The sequence below is a fragment of the Delphinus delphis genome, chromosome 6, assembly GCF_949987515.2.
Source record: "Delphinus delphis chromosome 6, mDelDel1.2, whole genome shotgun sequence".
Lineage (NCBI taxonomy): Eukaryota > Metazoa > Chordata > Mammalia > Artiodactyla > Delphinidae > Delphinus > Delphinus delphis.
The window spans coordinates 46,411,844-46,435,665 of record NC_082688.1 but is presented as its reverse complement, the minus strand read 5'-3'; the positions used below and the strand labels follow the sequence as shown (position 1 = coordinate 46,435,665).

Sequence of the window (23,822 nt, the reverse complement as noted above, 5' to 3'; positions counted from 1 at the left end):
TGTGTGTGTATGTGTGTGTGTGTGTGCGTGCGTGTGTGTGTGTGTGTGTGCATGCGTGTGTGTATGTGTTAAAAAAAGATCGAAAGAAATTGAAGTAGAATTTTGTATAACACAGTTTTAAGATGGCAACATGACAGTAAATGTGAATTTTTAAAAAGTGTGTCCAGACTTCCCAGAAGAAGTTAAGATTGAAGATATAGTATTAGGAATTTTAAGTCTAAAGCTGGTATTTAAACCCCCAGAACTGGATGAAATCACCTAGGCAATGAGTACAGATGGAGAAGAGTTTATGAAAATAATCCAGAGGAACAGACAAAGGGGACAGCAAAAACATTTTTTTCAAAAAGGAAGAAGTCATTAGTTATGTCAAAAGCTGTTAATAGCTAGAGCAAAATAATTTCTGAGAAATGACGTTAAATTTTTCAGTGTAGAGGTCGTTAACGACCTTGACAAGATTAGTGTAGATAAAAATTTTGTGTTTCAATAGAAACTATGCTTTTTCTGACAACCCTTCTGGGTTATCAGATTGGAGCCCAGTTCATTGCCGTTGAGCTATTTTGCAACTCTTTGTAAATGTGGGTAACTGATAGTAAATTCTGACTTGTCTGATAGTATTTAATGAACATTTTCTATCCAGTTTGGTAGTGACTTGATTGGCTTGGAAAAACCACAGTTTTGTCTCCATTTGCAATTCATTTCAATATTCCTTCAATCCATATGAATTTGTACTGTTTTGAGTTTTCCTTTGAACCGGTTATAGCATGGGCCTGGTTCTATTCATAAGAATAAAAGAATTTCTTTAACACACGTCCATTTTTCATCTATGTTAAAATCATGATTTTTACTTTTTTCTGAAAATTATCTTTTAACATTAGTTTTGGTGTAGTGATGTGGGCAAAAAATTGACTCAAATATATTTAATAGAAAATGGGGTCAAGATAGCTGATTTGATATTCAGAAAAATCTTTTTTGGTAAAGCACATTGAAAAATTTCAATACAATTTAACTATCACTTTTTTAAAGCTTGGTGGGAAAGCAGAGACCTGAAATGAAAAGAAAGCCATGAAGAGGGGGTGAGTGAGTACTAGATGTGCCCTTGGGACAGGAAATGAAGCTTGGGACCAGAGCTGAGTAGGAGGTAGGACCCCTGGCATAAGCTGGGATTCTTCAAAGGGCAAAATCTCGCGGGAAAAAGCTGCTTTCCATTACATGGAAATGGTGAAAGTATTTGCCTTCTTTCGTCTTAGCTCTAGTTGAGGTAGGATAAAAGAAGAAAAATTATCCCTGAGAATTCTAACCACAAGCTAGCACACACCTTGTTTGTTTGAGGAACTGGAAAAAGGCAGGTTTAAAGACAACGGAATGAACTCTTGGCTAGTTTCATGTCTGTCACCTCCTTGTTACCCTAATGTTGCCAATGATAACTTCTCAATTTCATTAGATAACTCAGCCATGAGGGTATCTCTTGATTCACATTATGAAAGCCCAAACACGATTCTTTTGTTGCAGTGTACACATGCAGGTAACAGGCTATTAAAATCTACAGATTCCACCCTTCTGATCCCCATATCACAAGAATTGATTTCTTACATTATAATGATATTTACTTGAGTTTTTATTTTGTCATTTGATCCTCCAGTCAATGTATTTACCCAGGCAAAAACATTAAAAAACGAAAAAGTTGTTCTCAAGTAATTTCCTCCTCTCTCCTCACATTTTTTATTTTCTTTGAAACCAACACTATTTTCCTTGGCTGAGATGGACAGTTAGTTAAAATGATATTTCCTGGGGAAAAAAAATTCTCAGAATGAGAAACTAAACTTGAACTAAATTGTAAATGTCTTAGTCCAAAATCTCAGAAAGAGCATGTATTTTTAAAATAAACTTGGACCTTTCTCTGAGCTCCACTCCCATAATAATTCAATTTGAACCTACTTAGGTGCTCTCTCACTCACATCCATCTGATGAAAAGCAAAACAATTGGGGGAAGTCCTTTGGTCTCGTGCCCATTTGGTTACCTCTAGATGCCTTGTCTTAGCTCATATAGGCTACTGAAATCTGAGAGCCTTGGGTTTCTGTCCCATCTGGAAGCCCAGCAAATTTTGCAGAGGCTATGAACCTGAGCCCAGACTCCAGCCTCTCAAGCATACCATGCAGCCATCCCATTCCCACCTAACCAAAAACTCTTCTCACTTCCTGGGATACTGGGAGGAAGCCAGCTGCAGATTCCAACTGAGAACTTCCAGATCTCCCTTCACATCCTCAACTTCTGGAGGGCACATCCTCTTCTTCCTCCTCTTTTCCAGGAGATACTTGGCTCCCTTTCCCTTCCTGGGCATAATCCTTTCAAGTACTAGGAAGACAATTATCCTTTGATTCCTACAGCAAAACCTCGTATAAGCCAAGAAAGCATGAAAGGACTGACTACCTTCTTGGAGTGGATGGGAGTGGGAAAAAGTGCATCAAGGAAAAAGCACAAGTTAATATCTCAATCAATTATACTGTCTCACAACTTTTGCAGGAGTACCCTCCCCTCATAACCTGAAATACCTGATAAAAGAAGGCAAGGCCCATCACTAACATGCCGTTCAATTTGTGAGTGTTTGAAGGAGTGCCCTAAACCTCCATCAGTAGCCTAGCCTTTATAATCTGATTACACTCACCATTTTTTTATTCCTGAGATCTGAAACCAGAAGGAGGAAGGAAACTTAAATTAAAAATGTCACCACTCATTTATTTAAAAGTTATGTCATTCTACATATGCGGATGCATTATATTCTCTTGCAGTTTATCTAAACGCTTTACACTAGCTGTACCCTTCAGGACATTAAAGAAATGGAATCATCTCTTGACTGCCCATGGGCAGATGAGACTGAGGTGGAAAGACTTTGCCAGGAATAATAGATGAATGTTGCTTTTGGTAAGAGACCAATGGAAATATGTTTCCTTTTTATAAAAGGCTTGTCAAATATTCATTTATAATTAAATTAAAGATATTGTTGCACTGAAAATGAGGAGTAATCATTCCTCAACATACTAGAAAGCTATCTTGGAGCATAAGGGCTCACAGACAGATGACACTTCAATGAACATGTGTTTGTAGGAGGCTGACCTGGGCCAGGAATGAACGATTGTTAGCTTTAGTTTCTTGGGGATGTGTTAATTGATTGAGAAATTTAAAAGTTGGATTTTTGTGATTGCTTTTTTAACCTGTCAGTGTGTTCTTAACTAAAATCGTATTATATTGACATTTTACTCTTCTCACTCATTATTTCAGTGTGAGAAATAGGTCAGGGAAGTAAGCATTCTGTAAATATCCTTTTACATCACATTCACTGTGTGGAACTGTGAATCTCTAAAGTTCCAGTGACTTTGTACTTATGAAGGGGCCACGGAAGACATCTGTGAAAACCAGAAGAAAACCTCACAGGAAAAGCGCTGAATAAAGGATGGCCATGTGTGTTGGTGTGCCAGCACTTCTTCATAACAGCACCACATTTCCAATAGTCTCCTGTTTCATTATATGACTGAAAATATAATTTTATTTAAAGTTGGCATCACTAACAAATAGTCAAATCTCAATTCCCAATGTTTGATTGGTTGTGTGCTTTTCTGTTTTGTTTTCTTTTTGTATGTGGGAGGCAAGGGACCCAGCCAGCCTTTCTGGATGTTAGAATATATATACTCTAGCACCACCTACTGGGCATTAGTTTGCAGTGCCCCAAATTACAAAAAACTAAACCCCCAAATCTGATTCTTTCCCCAAACTTTCATTTTCTTGCTTTTTCTCCTCCCTACCTTTTTATTTCCTGTTGCTTCTGTATTCAATGTTCTTTATTTCCTTCTACCTATTAGAAATATTCTTTTTCAATATAATTCTCATACGCAGTTTTCTCAAACAAATACTTTTACGACATGTGGACAGATTGAAGATGAGGAAAGAAAAGGTTCTTGCCAGGTCTTTACCTTAAAGTGATAACTAATGGCAAATTAGATTCAGAAAAGCATTATTTTATATATTAAATATTAACATTAATATTTAGCATTTCTATGCCTAGACTCCTTTGAATCCCGACTTTTCCACTAACTAGCTGTGAGGCTGCACAACCGCCCCAAATCTCTATTTTCTCACTTGGAAAAAAAAGCATATGTATTATGCTAATAATACATAACTCAGAGCAATGCTGTGAGAACTGAATGATGTGTATGCACACAAACTTTCTGACAGGGCATCTTCTCATGCGGCAAATGTGCAAAAAAGATTTTCCATTATTATTACCTTTCTGAAGACAGAGTCCATATTTTCATTCATCTCTATCAGCTTAGAGTGCATAGCAGGGGGCTTATACATGGTAGAAACTTAATAAATGCTTTTTGAATTAACTATCTGGAAAACATGAAATTGTTTGCAAATAGTGATACTGTTCCCATCCTTGAAATTCTAATGTTTTTCTTTAGAAAGCTATTTGAAAACATTTAATCACTTTTTCCTGTCTGAATACATAGCAGAATATCTACTGTGCGTAGTATAGCAGGAAAAAAACACATTATTACCATGGCTATGAGCCAACCACTCTGCTAATCACCTTGTAGATATTATTTTATTTCCTGGACAGAGGGTCCAGAATCTTGATTTTACTCTCAGTTTTATTATTAACTTTCTAAGTAAAATTTGAGCACTAGAGCTTAGTTTCCTTGAGAGAAGGGTGGGCTATACCGTGTCTAAAGTTTCTTTCAGCTCTGTTATCCTTACTAGGATTCTGCCAGCCATATAAATTAGGGTTGAAATAGAATAATTTAGCATTTATACTGGCATTCATTCTGTTTGCCTCTATTCTAAAATGAAAGGAACAAGTGAGATGGAATTATAGATAATTAGAGCCAAGAGATCAGAGGTCATATAGCCAACCCTCTACCCATATTTAATTAAACACACACACACACAGAGAAAGAGAGAGAGAGAAAGAGAGAAAGCGAAGTATTCTGCCCAAGATCATAACAATAGATGAAGCAGTATTAAGAGTTTATTCCAGAAGAGTTGGTGGAAATGGCAGATCAGACTTTTGTATACTTTAGCCTCTCCATGATAGGAACAAAAGAAAATGCAGTGTGGGGGCAAAGGTTTATAAGTTAGCCTAAAATGTAGTTGTGATATTTTTAGATGGCCACTTGTGAAATGTATACCTGAGCAAATCTAAAAACACAGAGACCATCTAATATGTATCTTCAGAAAGATTCTGAGGTATACTACACTGAGGCAATTTATGAAATAAGAAACCCTTTCTTTAAATTTAAATTACATTGTAGACAGTTTGGAAGGAATACTATAAAGTCACCCATATTTACGTGGCTCCAAACAATCATTTACATAGTTTTAAATTTTTTTCCTATGCATATATTGTATATATTGTAATCATAGTGTTCATAAAACAGTTCTGTTATTTGATTGTAATTTTTGCCATAGTGTTACATAGTCTCTTAGGTATCAAATGCTTGCAAAGTATTTTAGCAAATGACCATATCATAATTTATGTTAACATCCCCCTATATTTCTGAGCATTAAATTGTTTGCCTTTCTTTCTTTCTTCTTTTCTCTTCTCCCTCCCTCCCTCCTTCCCTCACTTCCTCCCTCCCCACCTTTCTAGAATTTTAAATAATGCATTGCAATCATGGCTTTCTCTGATTTTTCTATTAAAAAACTATCAGAGTGGTTGTCAAATTGCTGTGTCAATTTGCCAAATTTCCTTCTACCAAAGTGTGTCGCATTTAACAATGCCACCAGTAATATAAAGTCACACAAGTTTTGCTCTTCTCTCAAATGCAATGGGAATGACCATAACCATTTTAGTTTATATACAAGTATTTTCATTACTAATATATTTGGATTTATTTTTATTATGAGAGGTCTGTGAGAGGGCCACATGGCAAGGAACTGCAAGCAGCCTCTAATAGTTGAGCTCGGTTCCTGGCTAACAGCCAACAAGAAAATGGGGACTTCAGTCCTAACACCACATGGAACTAATTTCTGCCAACAGTCACATGAACTTAGAAGAGGACTCCAAGCTCCAGAAAGAAACACAGCCTGACCAACATCTTAATTACAACTTTGTGGGATCCTGAGCAGATGACCAAGCTAAGTTGTATCTAGACTCATGGCTCACAGAAACTGAGATAGTATATGTTGTTTTAACCAATTGAGTTTGTGGTAACTTGTTTTAAAGCAATAGAAAATTAATATACCTTGTATTTCAATTCAGTTTTAATATATCAAAGCTGTATGATTTTTATGTAAATCCAGTTAAGTCTGCACATAAGTGTGATGAGAGAATTAAATCTTGACTATTTTTTTTCACCACGGCTGCATTTTTGGAGCTTAAAACAACATTTGGAAGTTAAACACAAGTTAGCAATTCTACTTGTATGTATTTACCCAAGAGAAATAAAAATGTATGTCCATATAAAGATATAGTCATAAATATTCATAACACTTTGTTCATAATAGCTTAAAACTGGAAACAGGCAAAACAGTCTAACAACAGGTAAATAGGGAAACAAATTCTGACCTATCCATACAGTAGGAGTACTCAGCAACAGTAAGGAATGCACTACTGAAATACAAAAATATGGGTGATTCTCAAAAACATTATGCTGAGTAAAAATGAAAAAGCTGGATATAAAACAGTACCTACTGAACAATTCCACTTATATAAAATTCTAGAATAGGCAAGACTGATGTATGGTAGAAAGATCAAAGGCTGCCGATTTGAGGAAATGGGGATAAGGAACATTTTAGAGTGATGAAATGTTTATATCCTGATCATGGATTGCTTACACAGGTATATACATTTGTTAAAACTCACTAAGTATACACTTATTGAGTTCATTTTAGTGAAGAGTTCATTTCAGTGAAATTATACCACAATAAGGCTGATTAATGAAAATAGCATCTGGTCATAGTAAAACATTCAATACATATTTGTGAATGGATAAAACTTTACTTAAAGGAAATTTTATTCTTTAAATAATTTGCAAATTTAGGAAAAAATTATTTTCCATAATAGCCCATATGGGCCAGTGTGTAAACAGATATAACAGTATGGGTTTTGAAAGTGCACGAATGTCACTAGTTATTAATCTCACCTGTCTGCAATGGCGAGTTATTTGTAATAAATAATTTGAGAAGTTTGTCATTTCAGAGCAATCCAGTGTTACTTTCTTTAGGTCTTGAGGATTCACATGAGTTTTGTTCATCATAAGATTTCTGAAAAGATTTGTCATAAATTGATCAACTACACAGTTTAGAAAGTCATAAAAACATTGAGAATTACAACAATACATTTTGATACTGGAATTAATGCAGCCTGAATAACAGTAACATATTGTGTTAAGTAAAATGGCTTAAAAAATTGGGGGTCCCATTATTCCTTAGGAAATAATACAATGCTTTCATGTCTTTAGACATATTAAGATAGGGTGATTCTTTTACTAGGCATGAGTTTAAAATGATAGATTTTAAAAAATAAAATCACAACATTGAGAAAGTTAATATTCACATAGAAACAAAACAGATATAGTAAGATATTTTGTAGGAAATTTGGCAATGCATATTAAAAGGCAGAGGAATATAACTGAGGTCTCAAACTATTTTTCTTCTCCTTGCTTTGCTTTCAGGTGTTTCATGAGGTGGTATTCTTTATCCAAATCTCCAATAAGGTAGGATTGGTTAAAAGCTATGACTCCACATTGAAAGCAGTGATTTTATTAACTAATGGTTGATATAAAAAATAAAATCCAAGAATATGTCTCATAAATTCATAAGATCTCAAAGTACCTTTCGAGATCCTCTGGTACATCCTTCCAAATGCTTTATGGTACCAGGTGTTCGTCGCCCATATGCAATGATCTGTTTTCTTGTGCTCAAACATCTAAGGATCGGGCTTCCCTGGTGGCGCAGTGGTTGAGAGTCCGCCTGCCGATGCAGGGGACGCGGATTCGTGCCCTGGTCCGGGAAGATCCCGCATGCCGCGGAGCGGCTGGGCCTGTGAGCCATGGCCGCTGAGCCTGCGCGTCCGTAGCCTGTGCTCCGCAACGGGAGAGGCCGCAACGGTGAGAGGCCCGCGTACCGCAAAAAAAAAAAAAAAAAAAAAAAAATCTAAGGATCATTTTTTGTGTACATGAGCAGGTAGTGGATTCTTTGCTATGCAGCTAGGATATCACAGTATATAACATGGACCTGATAAAAATAGATATGATCATTTTTTGACAGAGACTTTAAACTTTCTCTTTAGCACTATTCAACTATTCTCTTCCACCATAACAGACACGTGGACAAAGTTTAAATGGGCAATAGGCTGGGAAGTTATGAGAAGGATTCAAGAATCAGGAGGGTCAATGGATCAGATGTCATTTGAAGTTCATTATGGCTCCAAGATTCTATGATTCTGCGACTTTACTGATGCATTTTTATTCTCTCCCCCAAAATTCAAACAAGTGAGCTGGGACTGTGTGTGTTTAGTGCAACACAATGGTTTTTGCATGTCTATGTGTTATAGGAACACCAAGTCTTTTTTGTAACTCACCCCGTGTAACTTGAGGGAACTGCTGTGTTTTGTTTCAATATAGTTCTGCACTGTTGTAACACAATTTTTATTTCCATGACTTTTTTGAGCAAAATATTATTCACATTTTGTGAATACTCAAAACCTTTTCTCCAATTTTATGTTTTCTTTTCTCAAGGCTGTAAAAGTTTGTATTGTGTACTAAAACTGCCTGCTTTCTCTGTTACGACTTAATGGATAATTTTTGAAATTACATATAGACGTATTATCCTTTAACAAATCATTCAATTGTTTTATATTAAGGTATGCCCTATTGTTGAGATTTTCCATTAAGTGTCATTTTGTCTATGGATGTTCTCTAAGCTTCGACCATTTAAATTATTCAGGCTCTATACCTCACCACTCCTGTACTCAAATAATTATTTATAAATACTAACTCTGAGAACAAAGTTGATCATTAACCTGGCATTAAACTGTGCAGCTTTAACCACTGACAAGAAAAAAAGGAAACAAAAGAAAAACAGGCATAAAATTTAAAACAGAATTGTGACATTTAAATGTTTATTAAGACATTCATATTAATAATAGGATACTTTATAAATACTTTATATATAAAGTTGATAGTGACCATCATAACTCCAGCATCAGTTTTTACTAGGCTTTCAAGGTTTAAGATACCAATACATCAACATTTTCTTGCCTTTAGCATTTGAAAGCTAATTAGGTGCTTCAATTAAAGGTCAATGACAAGAAAGAAGAGATATGGGGATATATGTATATGTAAAACTGATTCACTTTGTTATAAAGCAGAAAATAACACACCATTGTAAAGCAATTATACTCCAATAAAGATGCTAAGAGTCCCTCCCATCAGGAAACTTGCACAAGCCTCTTGGATAGCCTCATCCACCAGAGGGCAGACAGCAGAAGCAAGAAGAACTACAATCCTGCAGCCTGTGGAACAAAAACCACATTCATAGAAAGATAGACAAGATGAAAAGGCAGAGGCTATGTACCAGATGAAGGAACAAGATAAAACCCCAGAAAAACAACTAAATGAAGTGGAGACAGTCAACCTTCCAGAAAAAGAACTCAGAATAATGAGAGTGAAGATGATCCAGGACCTCGGAAAAACAATGGAGGCAAGGATTGAGAATATGCAAGAAATGTTTAGCAAAGACCTAGAAGAATTAAAGAACAAACAAGATTATCAATCACAGTTTCAATTTCATTACCTGTGATTGGTCTGTTCATAATTTCTGTTTCTTCCTGGTTCAGTCTTGGAAGGTTATACCTTTCTAAGAATTTGTCCATTTCTTCCAGGTTGTGAGGGATTTATACCATGCAGCCCACATAGAAATCAAACCTGTGGTTAACCCAATGTTCTAATCAACTGCTCTACAGACATAAACTACAGTCTTGATGATGGTAAACAGCACAAGAAAAAGTCTATATTAAAATACCACCATGTTACCTTTTACCACATTACTGAGCATCCTTTCAAATAAATAGAATATATTAGCAAACAGTATTATGTCATCATGTGCTAAAAAGCAGCAATAAAATGTACTTATAAAAAGCAAAGAATCCTGTATGAAATAACATATACTTTAAATTTTGAGATATGTGTTTTGAAAATATTTTTTTTAATGTTCCAGAAATTTGTGGGAAATTGTTTAAAACTGTATAAATTAAGGGGTTTGTTGCTGTTGCAGTTAAGTCTTTTCAAGTAACTGACTGCTTACTTGAGTGGAGAAAAACAGCTCTAAGAATAACTTATAGGGCTTCCCTGGTGGCGCAGTGGTTGAGAGTCCGCCTGCCGATGCAGGGGACGAGGGTTCGTGCCCGGTCCGGGAAGATCCCACATGCCGCGGAGCGGCTGGGCCCGTGAGCCATGGTCGCTGAGCCTGCGCGTCCGGAGCCTGTGCTCCGCAACGGGAGAGGCCACAACAGTGAGAGGCCCGCGTACCACACACACACAAAAAAGAATAACTTATAAAACTCAATACCAGACTTTTAAAGGCTATTTGTTTTTTTGTTTTGTTTTTTTTAATACCAGACTTTTAAAGGCTATTTGTAAATATGTTTCACAGAAAGTTTCTACCTGTACTCTAAACGGGCAAGAAACAGAATGGGTAAGTATAAAAAGAACATTTTATTAACTGAAGTATCTCTAGAGGATAGCCAACATTAACTTAATAAATAAATGTGGAATGAATGGATATGTAATCATGTGTAGTGTTTTATATCTTAAAAATGTCTTTAAAAATTTTGTATTTTCAATCATAATTCTAAGATACTTTTCCACTATATTCTTTCCCTGGATCTTGACTATCCACAATTATCATGAAAGAAAAATATACACCATATCTACCACTGAGTTATCCATTTGTCTTCTGGAAATAAAGTCATTCTCCCATAAAGAACACGTAATTAATTATTTTAAATAATGGTCTAAATGTTAAGGGTATATCACTATAAATTTTAGTTGTATAAACTCTTAAAAAGTTCTAGTTTTTCAGCAATTAATGTTATAGCCAGTGGGAGTCAGATTTTTACATATCCTCTAAGTCAAAATTTATATTTACAGTTGATATTTTGTTACCATTAAGTTCAAATGATCTCAGCCAACTATCCTCTTGTTTAATTTGCTATGATGGCATGAAATATCAGTGCTTTAAAGAAGTGTGGAATGAGAGTATGAGTTTGAGGTGATAAAAATAAGTTAAATTAAAACTCATGTTTATAATTGCATACTATTTTAGTTTAATTTTTGTCATAAAATTCTCTTCCAAGGCTTGCAAAGTCAAAAGTTAAGTGTTCCTCAACATTTTCATGGGTTTCTTGAGCTTTGAACCTAGCTTACTAACTCATTAATTTTCAAGTCATCTTGAAATATTTCCTATGGAATCCACGGTGATTTATCAGGTGCTATAAAGTTTAAAAAAGCAGAGAAATATTTAATTTATTTGAAGATGCGTTTGTGGGATACTATATATATTTTTGGAAACACTATTCAGTTATAATGTGATTACTTTATAAAACTTCTACCTCTTTTAAAGTTCTTTTCATGTTCTCTCTTGTATCAGAGATAAGTATGTACAGTTCCAGGATAAACATTCTTAACAGTTAAGGTTATAACTAGGATGTTGCTTACAGATGGGAATATTGTAGACAAGGAAGTAAATCTGAAATGTTTGTGATAGTAAGAATAAAATAAATATTCATTATATTGAAATGAATTTAAAAATTTAAATATAGCAAGGGAACTAATAGCAATTTGTGAGACAACTAATGATTACATTTCACCACTGAAAATGAATAATTACATTAGTAATTGAAGATCAATTTTAACACCAGTCATTGTGGGGGGGAAAAAAGAAAAGAATGCAAATGAACTGTCTTCCCAGTTTTTCTGTAGTCTTAAAGAATAATCTTGATTAAGAAGATTACTGTCTCTGGCTTGGCTGGCTCTATCATTCTGATTTTGTCCAGTGCAACCGGGAATAAACATAATTGTGTGTTTATTTTTATTTCTTTCTTAGACCTAAGGCAGTGTTCTGTTTTTCAACAAAAGTATCTTAGTAAGCTAAAAGGGTTTTTTTTTCTTTTCCTTTTAATCCTAAGAAGGTCTGTTTGAGATATATGCTTCTTACTTATATGTAAATTTTACCAATTTTTTTCTAAATAAAAAAGTGAAAAGAAAACATCTCTCATGTGAACTTAGGTATAGGAAACATCTTGTTCTACCTGAAAAATAATTTAGATGCTGTGGTTGTGAGCCTAGTGGGAGTCTGCCTTATGTAACTGCTGTGTGTCTGACTCTAAGCTACCAGATGCTGGAAAGAAAGGAAAATGAAAACTATAATCTTAGACAACTAAATCCTTATTTCCAGCCTAGGAAGACATGAGTGTGTAGTGTGTAGTGTGTGTGTGTGTGTGTGTGTGTGTGTCTTAGTTATAACCTGTGATTTGGTAGATAACCAGTGATTTGTTAGAACTCTAAATTAAAAGATACACATCTGGCTGTTTCCTACAAAAGTCAGAAAGAATAAATCTTCACTTTTAAAGATATAGTTTTGAAGATTCTCAACTGTGGTACAGTATGAATTTAGTCACTTAGCTAGATAATGCACTTTACCTAAAAGCCAGAACCTACCTCTCAACATGACGTTGTGATTTTTTAAAAGTCTTTTGAGAGAAAAAAAAAAGTAGACGTCTAAAAGAAAATGGCATATATACATTTGGGTATCCATGAAATAAATGCCTTCAAATGTATTCCTTCTGGATGTCAAGCAACATGATGTTTTCAATTTTTTTATACACTGTCTTGCATTACAAATTTAAATATCGGAAGGATATTTACTTGAAGGTCACCAAATTAATGTTGTTAAAAATTATTTTAGTTATTCTAAAGCCGTGAGAAAGGATTACATTTCCAAGCTTGTTTATACTCTCTTGTTCTGTGTCTACATCCAAATCCCAGGAAATCATCTTCCCTGGGGACACTGTTGCATTTGGATGGCCATGTGCAAGTTTCAGATTTTTCTGGACTTTTTCCCAGCTCCACTCTGATTTCTTGCAATTCATGGGCAGCTGAAGAAAGAGGAAGAATAAGGAAGAAACTTACAAGAAATTATCATTAAAATCACTGCAGATATTTCATTAATGAAAAACTTTAGAAAAATGCACTGATGAGATAGTGTCTGGTAGAGTTTATTATACATTCTAGTGAGGGAGAAAAGAAGCAAAATGCTAAACACATGCATTAACATCATTAAAGACTGTAGTAAATACCAATAAAGAAGTAAATAGGGAGCTATGGTAATGAGTTTTGATTACATAAGGCTGGTTAGGGATGATTTCTCAGAGGGGATGGTTTGTGAAGTGTATCTTGAAGAGTGGAAAGAAGTTGACCATGGTGACAAGGAGACGCTTAGAGTTCCTGCTACACTAGGGGCTTCCTCACATTTCTTTTCATGGTTTTCCTTGAGCGTGGAATGTGCTCCACTTCTACCCTGTATGCTTTAGTACTCAGTGCAGGCATTTATCTGCTTGGAAGTTATTCCTGAATCTGTCTTTGTTTTTCTTCTCCAGGATGTGTTAGATACACTTTCTTAGTGCTCCCTTAAACAATCCACAAATATCTCTCTTAACATACTTCCCTTACTGCACTGAAACTGTATGTCTTTATGCCTTCACCCTGTCTCGTTCCTCTTTACAATCCTAGAATCTAGCACTTTGCTTCATAAATTGTGATTGAAAAACTGATGGGTTATTATTCACAAAAACTGCAAATGAAACTTTGAGCCATGACAGAGCAAGGATACAATAAAAGCTTCGAACTGAAACTCCATCAGGCCCAAACTATGAATGGTAAAGTACACTTGTTCAACCTACCTTTTCTCTCTCCTATTTTCCCATTTTCTTTGCTTGCTGAAGGAAATGTTCTTTCTTTCCATAAATTTGTCATTTTTCTTCATCAGAGCCTATATACGTTGGAAGAAGCTAAAAGGAGAAGGGCAGAACAATGGATTTTCCGTTATTTAAACATTGTTATCTTTATATATGATTGTTTTTGAGACAAAAAAAGATACTTCAAAATCAGTTATAGTCTCAAAAATTTTTAAGTGAATTTCTAGAGAATATTATTAAAATTATGTCTGAATGCTAGAATATAAATTGAGTGAATTAACAGAGAGATGATCCATTCAGCTGTAGTATTTGGTCAGTTAGTAGGTGACCAAAGTAAGCTATTAAATCACCCCATAATCTGGAGGTGAGGTTGAAAGTTTTAATTCAAGTTTCACTATATGTGTTTATCAACTGACTTTTTATTATGAAATTAAATACTTCTCACCTACTGTCTCTGTGGTAGGCAGAATAGTGGCATCTGAAAGATGTCCTCCCATTGGATGTCCTAATCCCCCAGACCTGTGAATATGTTAGGTTTCAAGGCAAAGGAGAACTAAAGTTGCAGATAAAATTAAGGTTGCTGATCAGTTGCTTAAATTAAGGAGATTTTCCTGGACTATCTGTGTGGGTCTAATGCCATCACAAGAGTTTGTTTTTTTAAGATTTTTTAAAATAAATTTTTCTTTATCATTGTGTTCTGAATTCAAAACATTTTAAAATTTTTATTTATTTTTAATTTTATTTATTTTTGACCACGTTGGGTCTTCGTTGCTGAGTGGGCTTCCTCTAGTTGTGACGAGCAGGGGCTACTCTTCCTTGTGGTGTGCAGGCTTCTCATTGCGGTGGCTTCTCTTGTTGCAGAGCACGGGCTGTAGGAATGTGGGCTGCAGTAGTTGTGGCACATGGGCTCTAGAGCACAGGCTCAGTAGTTGTGGCTCACGGGCTTAGTTGCTCCGCGGCATGTGGGATCTTCCCAGACCAGGGATCAAACCCATGGTTTGATCTTCCCAGACCAGGGATCAAACCCCGTGCCAATGCAGGGGGATTCTTAACCACTGCGCCACCAGGGAAGTCCCTTTAAGATTTTTGTGTGTGTGGACCATTTTTAAAGTCATTATTGAATTTGTACAATATTGCCTCTGTTTTTTTAATGTTTTGGTTTTTTGGCCACAAGCCATGTGGGATCTTAGCTCCCCGACCAGGGATTGAACCCACAACCCCCTATTGGGAGGCAAAGTCTTAACCACGGGATGGCCAGGGAAGTCCCCTAATAAGGGTTTTTAAAAGTGGAAGAAAGAGGCAGAAGAGGAAAGTCAGAGACAAGAGACGTGACAGATGTGACAACAGAAGCAGTGTCAGAGAGATACTATATTGCTGGCTTCAAAGATGGAGGAAGAATTTAGAGCAGCAGCTAGCGTAATGGTACCATGGAGTCAAATAAAATACGTGCTATGATGGCAGCCTGCAACATTCAGAGACATTTGCAATGTTAATGCATTTGAATTATTAATCTTTCCCACTCAGCATCTTATTAGGTTTTTTTGTTTTTTTGTTTTTGTTTTTGTTTCTTTGCGGTACGCGGGCCTCTCACTGCTGTGGCCTCTCCCGTTGCGGAGCACAGGCTCTGGACGCGCAGGCTCAGCGGCCATGGCTCACGGGCCCAGCCGCTCCGCGGCATGTGGGATCCTCCCAGACCGGGGCACGAACACGTGTCCCCTGCATCAGCAGGCGGACTCTCAACCACTGCGCCACCAGCGAAGCCCTTATTAGGTTTTAAATGGTCAATATTTAGCATCACATTTCTGGAGAGAAAATGAATCCCTGTCATATACTAAATTTAAAATAAAAGGCTTACACTTGGTGACAAAAGAAAAAAAGGTTGGCGGCAGAAGCACAAACCAAGCAATACGGGCAGCTTTAGAAGCTGGAAAAAGCAGGAAATGAATTTTCCCCTAGAGCTTACCCACCTCTATTTTAGCCCAGTGAGAGCTGTTTGGGACCTGTGACCAGCAGAATAAGGTAATAAATTTGTGTATTTTTAAGCCACTAAATTTGTGGTTATTTGTTAAAACTACAATAGCAAATGAATACAGTCTTCACTCCCCAAAACTGAAGTTTCAAAAGCAACTCAAGAGAAAAATAACTTTGCTTTTTAGTCAAGTACACTGTTAATTTTGTAATTGTATGAGAAACATTTTAAATTAAGATTACAGTTAAGGAGAAAAACTTCTTGTACTGACTCAGGTGAGAAAACCAAGAACTAGTCAGCCGATTCCCCGAGGTCCAACCTTCTAATTTTCCCCTCGTGTTTCTCATGGTGTGTCCTAAGTCTCAGAGTGTGAAGAAGTTTCCAAAGTGAGTTGGGGCTGTGAAAGCTCTGTTTCCTCTTCCAAGGGACCAAATATCAACGTTGACACTTGAAAGGATACAGAATTCTACAAATTATCTACAACTCCATTTCAGACTTTTAAAAATGTAAACACATGATTAAATACATGATTGCAGTAGTTTTCTGCAAACAAAAAAAAAAGTGGAGTAACTGCAGGCCAATCATTATTCTTTAGCGCAATTTATCCATTGCATTTTACCTTACTTAAAGAAGATGGCTGCAACTAGTTTTGAACCATTTCCGTTCTACCAACCAAGAATACAAACAGCAGAAGGAAGAAGAGAAGAAATGTGTGGTTAATAGCAGGAGAGATGTTTAATATTAAAAAGGAGCTCTTTGCTCTCCAGTACTAGCTAGAATTATCTCTATAGGTCTATTTAGTATTTTATATAGAATTACATTTCTAGGGAACAGTTTACATTCCGACATTACCTTCACTGGACCTTACCAGTGTTTGTTCTTCTGTACTACTTGGTCATGACCTGATTCAAATATTTCTTTGGTATCTTTATTTTCCTCTCATGGTCATTCTATAGAGACATGAGAAAGAATCCGTAAAAGTGCATTAACTAAATGTAATCTCTTCTCCTTACTACTCAGGCACATTCTACAGGATAAAACCTCAACAAACCCCTTACTGTAGAGAGAGACAGTAATGGTCAAGGCCACCCACCTCGCACTGTGCTGGTATTAGGAACAAGAAGAGTAGCTGGGAACTCTGGATCACATGCTTCCCCTGCACTTGGGCATGGTTAGCAAGTCACTTTTCAGCCCAGTGATAATCAACACCAGCCTGGAGCTAAAAGGTAACGCAACTGTCTTCTGTGGCCAAGTCTTGACTTAATAAACGTATCAGTCTTGAAAGGTTACCTTTTGGCTTCAACAAGCTAATCTGAGTAGCTTAAGAACAGAGCTTTAACAGAAGGTAACCTTAAACGTGAACCCCACTCAGGTCTGTACACAGGCATTTTTGTTTTGATGATCTTTCCTGCTCTTTCAAAGCTTATGGGGATTTTGCAAATCATGCTTTATTTAGCGTTTCTGTAACTCCCTGTAAATGAGAAGAATGATAAATTTAGTGATAGAGATGGCTTATATTTTGGGACACTGGAAAAAGATCAAGGTCTTAAAGAAATAGTAGTAAGTTCTTTTATGCACGCACATCTCCCACTGAGTTCCATATCGTAAGCACCACTGATTTCACATTTTTTATTTCACAATATCTGATTTTCACAAGGTGTCTATCTATTAGCATTTTGGGGCCCATTTAAAAACATCAGCAACAAACTAGAAATAGAGCCAGAAGTTTATTAAAGAACAGGTCGACTATAGTGTCTAGGCCATCATAAGACAATCAAAACTCACATTTCCAAACTTCATTAAGGGAATGATGAATACTCACTGTTACTTATATGAAACATTTTATACACTGAAGACAGAGACTGAGTGTGAATTACTGAGGACATTCATTTCTCCCCACTAGAATGTAATCTCCATGAAGGAAGAGATTTTGTTTGGTTGGCTCATTGCTGCATACCCAGCACTTAGCATACTGCCTGGCCCAGAGTCGACGTCTAATGAACATTGATTGAATAGTTCAATAAATTAAAAAGAGTCTGACACAGTTAGAAACTAATAAAAGAATATGAAAAAAATAGTTAAACTTAATGCAGGCATCATTGATTCCTGAGTACCTCATAACTGGATGAAATTAAAATACTGTCTGATGTACTGATCTGCTGATGTACATGCCTTTGCTGCTGTGGATCAAAATCAAGAGAACTGTGGAGATAAACTTTATTGTATAAGCAGAAAATTAATTTCATACTAGAAATGGATGGATGATGCAAGTTGAAATGGACTGTCCATTGATGTTCCTAATGTGGTAGCAGAAAAAAAAATGGTGTCTTAAGTGCTTAGTGTTTGATGTCATTAATAGTTTTGTAAAACTCTACAGTGTAGAAAGGTTTTGATACTAAACTGTGCATTGTACATAGCTCTAATGCATTTTATTGCCCACCAGTACTTCTGTAATGGTAGATGGTTTGTGCATTCAGACTCTGAGGCATTAAACATAAATGACTTATAAATAAATAATGTCTTGGTGCCTGGGATGCAGGTTTACATAGCTGTTATTAAATGCCTACATTAGTCCACCTGGATTGCACTCCTGCTATGCACAAAAAGAAGATGCCGTTCAATTCTGTCAACTGGTTCTCCATATGCTCAGCGTTTGTCAAGCCTATGCATATGGGACAGGAGTGAAAACGTGAATTTTGTGTGTGTGCGTGCATGCAGATAGCGTTTTTGTGTGTGTGCTTGCATGCATATGTGTGTGTGTGTTTGTCTAGATGTCTTCCCACCTATAGACCCATAAATTAAGTTCTTAGTAGCTTTTAGCGTATGCACATATGACCAGATGTGCATAGTTTCCTCTTCACTGTTGGTCAGTAGGGGGAGCTGTCACCTGCCTCTGCAGCATGAGGGTGCAAAGGCAAATTCATTTTCTGTGAGGACCTGTACATCAGTGGTATCTTTTCTCAAAATAAAAACTATAGATTTTGATTGCTAAATATGTCAGTACATCAATCAGATAAATTAATACCTAAGAAAGAGTACCATAAGACATGTGATAGTGCATATTATTATAATTTTTTAACAGAAAATGGGTTATAATGCAAGAAAATAAATTAGGTCAATGGTAGATTATTAGCACTTACGTACCATAGCATAGCTATGATAGAAAATGTGTACATCCTTCATCTTCTCTTCTTTTCTCCTAAGCCCCATTTGTTTGATTATTTGTCTTTATGTTGCATTTGGTGCACATCCTTTGTCATCTGCAAAAATTGAGAGAAAAATGGAAAAATTAAAAAGTAGGAGAAGAAAGGCCTATATGACATATAAACCAACTTTTAAAAATTTAACATGATGTTTTCAGGATTCATCTAAAAATTTTTATCATCTACTACATACAGGCCCTATATTAAACACTTAGACATATTCTTATTTAATTCTCAAAAATTATCTTCACAGTTGGTTTTATTAATCAAATTTTACTGGTGTAGGAATCATTACCTGGGGAAGATGGGAGACTTCTTCAGGCTCACACTACTAAAAGGTGGTTAATTTGACATTTGAACCCAAGTTTTTGACTCTAATTCCCGTGTAATTTTCTCTTCTCCTAAACTACTCCTCCAATCAGCTGTTTGCCCAGTGGCTGGTATCCGCCAAGTACGTGGGATTATTCTCTTCTCAGAGATAAGTTTCCTTTTCCTCATTCTCATGGTCTGCACTTGAGAACAAAATCTTGCCTAATTTCACCATGTGCTAAAGGCGCTGATGTCATTCAAAGAATCTGTTATTTTTATGTTAAGAAGAGCCTGCCATTCTTCTCTGACCTGGTTGGGCCTGGCCTACAGCAGAATGTTCTGGGAGCCTTAGGTAGTGGTCTTGTCACCTGTCTAGAATATCAGGAAACGCACAGAGATTAAGAGGTTGAATCATTAAGAAGCTGACTGGGGAATAAACAGAATCTGTCCACATATCCCCGCTGTGGCTTTGATATCGATTCTGCATTTACTACGATGTCTGACACAATTATAGTGCCTTATAATTGCATTTTGAGGTATAAAGAAAGATGCCTTAAACCTAAACCTTTTATTAATCAAGATAACCAGCAGTATATGTTGTTTAAAAGCTAAGTTGGGTCTTATTTGCTAACACTCTGCTATCAAAAAGGAAGGTGAGTTATTGAATAATTTCATTTAATTCTTTAAAATTGCATGCAAAATACATTTTAATAAGAAACATGTAACAGAAGCATAAGCTCTGTTTAAATGGAGTCATTATTCATAAGTTTTTTGTATGTGTATTGATATAATTATTTGCTAAAAACTCATTCTATGATAATGAACTTATCTTAAAGATATTATTAATATTATTGGCAACTCCTACACTTTGATTTTGTTTATTATAGGTGGGATCTTGTCCTAATTTTACCATGTAACCTCCAAATCAATACTAAGATTTTTGTTCAACAACTTTTGCTTAACCTGAGCCATATCATGTCAAACAGGGACTTCCCTGGCAGTCCAGTGGTTAAGACCCTGCACTTCCACTGCAGGGTATACGGGTTTGACCCTGGTTGGGGAACTAAGATCCCTCAAGCCTCGCAGGGCAGCAAAAAATAGTTAAATACTATTATAGTAATTTTATTATTTGTTTAAAACTGCAAAACACCTAACCTTTAATCACAAAGACCACCACCACCACCAATCCCCATGCTTGGATTATCGGCCTCGCCTTTGACGTAGTAGGCAGAAATATGAGACTGGGAATTGAAAGAATAAAGATCTGATCTAACAGATTGTGTCAGTAATGCTTGAGACCTCAGGTGAGGTTTGAATATAGATTAGATAATCCTTAAAATCCTACAGAGGCAGTGTAGTGCACTGTTGAAGAGCACAGAGCTCAGAGATATCTGGCTTGAGTTCAAATCCCAGTTCCAACATTTACTAGCTGTGTGACCTTGGGCAGGTTGCTTAAAGCCTCTGGTTCCTCACCTATCAAATGGGAATAAAAACAACACCTACTTTATAAGGTTGACAAGTATAAGTGAGTTCATATGAGAAGGGCACCTAGAACTTGGCCTGGTACAAAAGATATATATCTGTACTTGCCATTGTTACCTAATTTGACTTAAATATTTAGAACTTTGTAAAATTCTGAGAAGCTCAAATATTCACTCAACATTTACACTTTGAGTCATGCCAGCTGCTACACTAGATTTGAGGGCTATATCCATGAACCAGACAAAGATTCCTGCCTTGAGTTTTTACTCATACCAATGTGCTATAATTATAGCCTCCCCAAAATTCCTGTTTATAAAAAAAGTTATTAGCTAGTTCAAGGTTTTGCTTTTTAGTCTTAGTTACTAATGTGTCTAGTTGTAGAAATTTGTTATGTCTCTAAACCCGATGATCTTTGCCTCACTTCATACCATTTTTAAGTCAAGTACAGTGTCTAACATATACCAAAGGTTTACTTGATATAATATTTCATATGTTATAAAAAATTATGTCTCATAACCTGCACTAAATATTTGCATAGATTACAAGGTGCATCCCAATTTCAAAAAAGTTAAAATGTGAAAGAGAAAAGCTACCTTAGCACTGAGAAAATATTTTATTTCTATTTTTAGTATTAATGATTACATCATCAACTTCGTTTAATATATTCTCTCACAATGTAATACAAAGCAAAGAATTCATTGTTATCTACAATCAGAGATCTTCAATATGATAATTTATAAGATATGTCATAATATTTTTATTAGTCTCATAATATATAAGAAATGAAAATATTTAAACTAACTTGGAAATTTTAAATATAATTTATAATTCAACATCAAAAAAACAAACAACCTGATTAAAAAACAGGCAGAAGAACTGAATAGACATTTTTCCGAACAGGAAGTGCAGATGGCCAACAGGCACATGAAAAGATACTCAACATCGCTAATCATCAGGGAAATGCAAATCACAACCACAATGAGATGTCACCTCACATCTGTCAGAATGGCTATTGTCAAAAAGAACATAAATAGCAAATACTGGGGCGGATGTGGAGAAAAGGGCACCGTCATACACTGTTGGTGGGAATGTAAATCGGTGCAGCCACTGTGAAAAACAGTATGGAGGTTTCTCAAAAAACTAAAAATGGAACTACCATATAACCCAACAATCCTACTCCTGGGTATATAGCTGAAAAAGAACAAAAGCACTAATTCAAAAAGATATATGCACCCCAATGTTCATAGCAGCATTGTTTACAATTGCCAAGGCATGGAAGCAACCTAAGTGTCCATCAACAGATGAATGGATAAAAAAGCTGTGGTACATGCACACACACACACATACACACACACACACACACACACACACACACACAATGGAATACTACTCAGCCATAAAAAAGAAGAAAATTTTGCCATTTGCAGCAACATGGATGGACTTGGAGGACATTATGCTGAGTGAAATAAGTCAGAGAAAGATAAATACTCTATGATATTGCTTATATGTAGAATCTAAAAAAATACAACAAACTAGTGAATTTAACAAAAAAGAAGCAAACTCACAGATACAGAGACAAACTAGTGGTTATCAGTGGGGAGGGAGGAGGGGCAATATAGGGGTGGGGGAGTGGGAAGTACAAACTACTGGGTGTAAGATAGGCTCCAGGTTGTATTGTACAACACAGAGAATGTAGCCAATATTTGGTAATAACTGTAAATGGAAAGTAACTTTTAAAAATTGTATAAAATTTTAATAAATAAATAAAAATAAATCAGTCCATCTAAGAAAAAGAAGACAATTAGCCTTTATATCTATTTTTGATCCATTGTCCACATATAAAACAGTGAAAGCCCTGTGTGATATCTTAAAATGCCTTGTGTATACTTCACCCTCATAAATGTTTTTCTTTTATTTATACATCTCTAAATCTCTATCCACAGAAGTAGAGTTATTGTTTATTGCTGTGGATCACCTATCTTTTTTACAATGAGCTTTTAAAATTCATCATCCTACTATAAGCATTTTTACTTACTGATACACGCTTCATTAATTTTAATGACTTCAAAATTTTTTCTATTATGAATAATGCTGAAATATGCCTGCATATATATACATATAAATGCAGGTATATATGCATATTTGTTCTTTTTTTAAGTATTTTCTTTGGATACATTCTAAAGTTTGAGAGACAAAAAAAAAATAGGTGTTAAATAATTATACTTTGAAGTATTGAAAACCTGAGTTTCATTCCTAGTTCTACAACATTCAATGAGTTTGACCTGAGGCAAACTATCACTCCTTTCAGAGTAAAAGAAATGCCTATGTCTTAAAGTTGGTGTGGGGATTAAATGGGCTAATGTAAAATTGAAATTTATATGAGGAAACTTTGGATAGTGATGGATATGTTTATGGCATAGATTGTGGTGATGTTTTCACAAGTGAAAACTTATTCCCAAACTCATCAAGTTGTATGCATTAAATATCTACAGCTTTTTGTATGACGATCATACCTAAATAAAGTGGTTTTAAAAAATAAATAAAATTCATGTCATTAGATATTTATTAAGCCATTTAATAAAAAGTAGCTATTATTATTACCTTCATCCTCATCATTATCAATAATAAATAAAAGAATATATACATTTTTGGAAAACATTATATTCTGTTGGCTTAATATATTAGAACACCTCTTTGTATATGATTTATTCCTATTCTTACCATTTTTGGATTATAGCAATTCTTGTCATCTTTCAATTTTATCAGTATAGCACCAAAAACTTTTTTTTACCCTCTGTAATGATAAGGAAATGGAAACACATTCTTTATGGTGCTAGAATTAGTAGGAAGAATAGGCTATGTGTATGTTATTCTTCTTGGTTTGGG

General features: G+C 35.6%; 1 protein-coding gene across 8 annotated transcripts in view; it reads left to right on the top strand.

The window, feature by feature from the left end:
• The window catches only part of LOC132427298 (cytochrome P450 1A3-like), an 87,693-nt gene that overhangs the window by 29,534 nt on the left and 34,337 nt on the right, over nucleotides 1-23,822 (top strand). For 3 of the 8 annotated variants that reach the window (XR_011246512.1, XR_011246511.1, XR_011246514.1), the window contains 3 exons: nucleotides 10,652-10,693; nucleotides 13,789-13,934; nucleotides 16,963-17,168. The gene's annotated coding sequence lies outside the window, so the exon portion shown is untranslated. Of the gene's footprint in view, nucleotides 1-6,035; nucleotides 6,138-7,671; nucleotides 7,714-10,617; nucleotides 10,694-13,788; nucleotides 13,935-16,962; nucleotides 17,169-23,822 lie in introns of all 8 variants that reach the window. The other 5 variants (XR_011246513.1, XR_011246516.1, XR_011246515.1 and 2 more) reach the window with 5 other exon arrangements.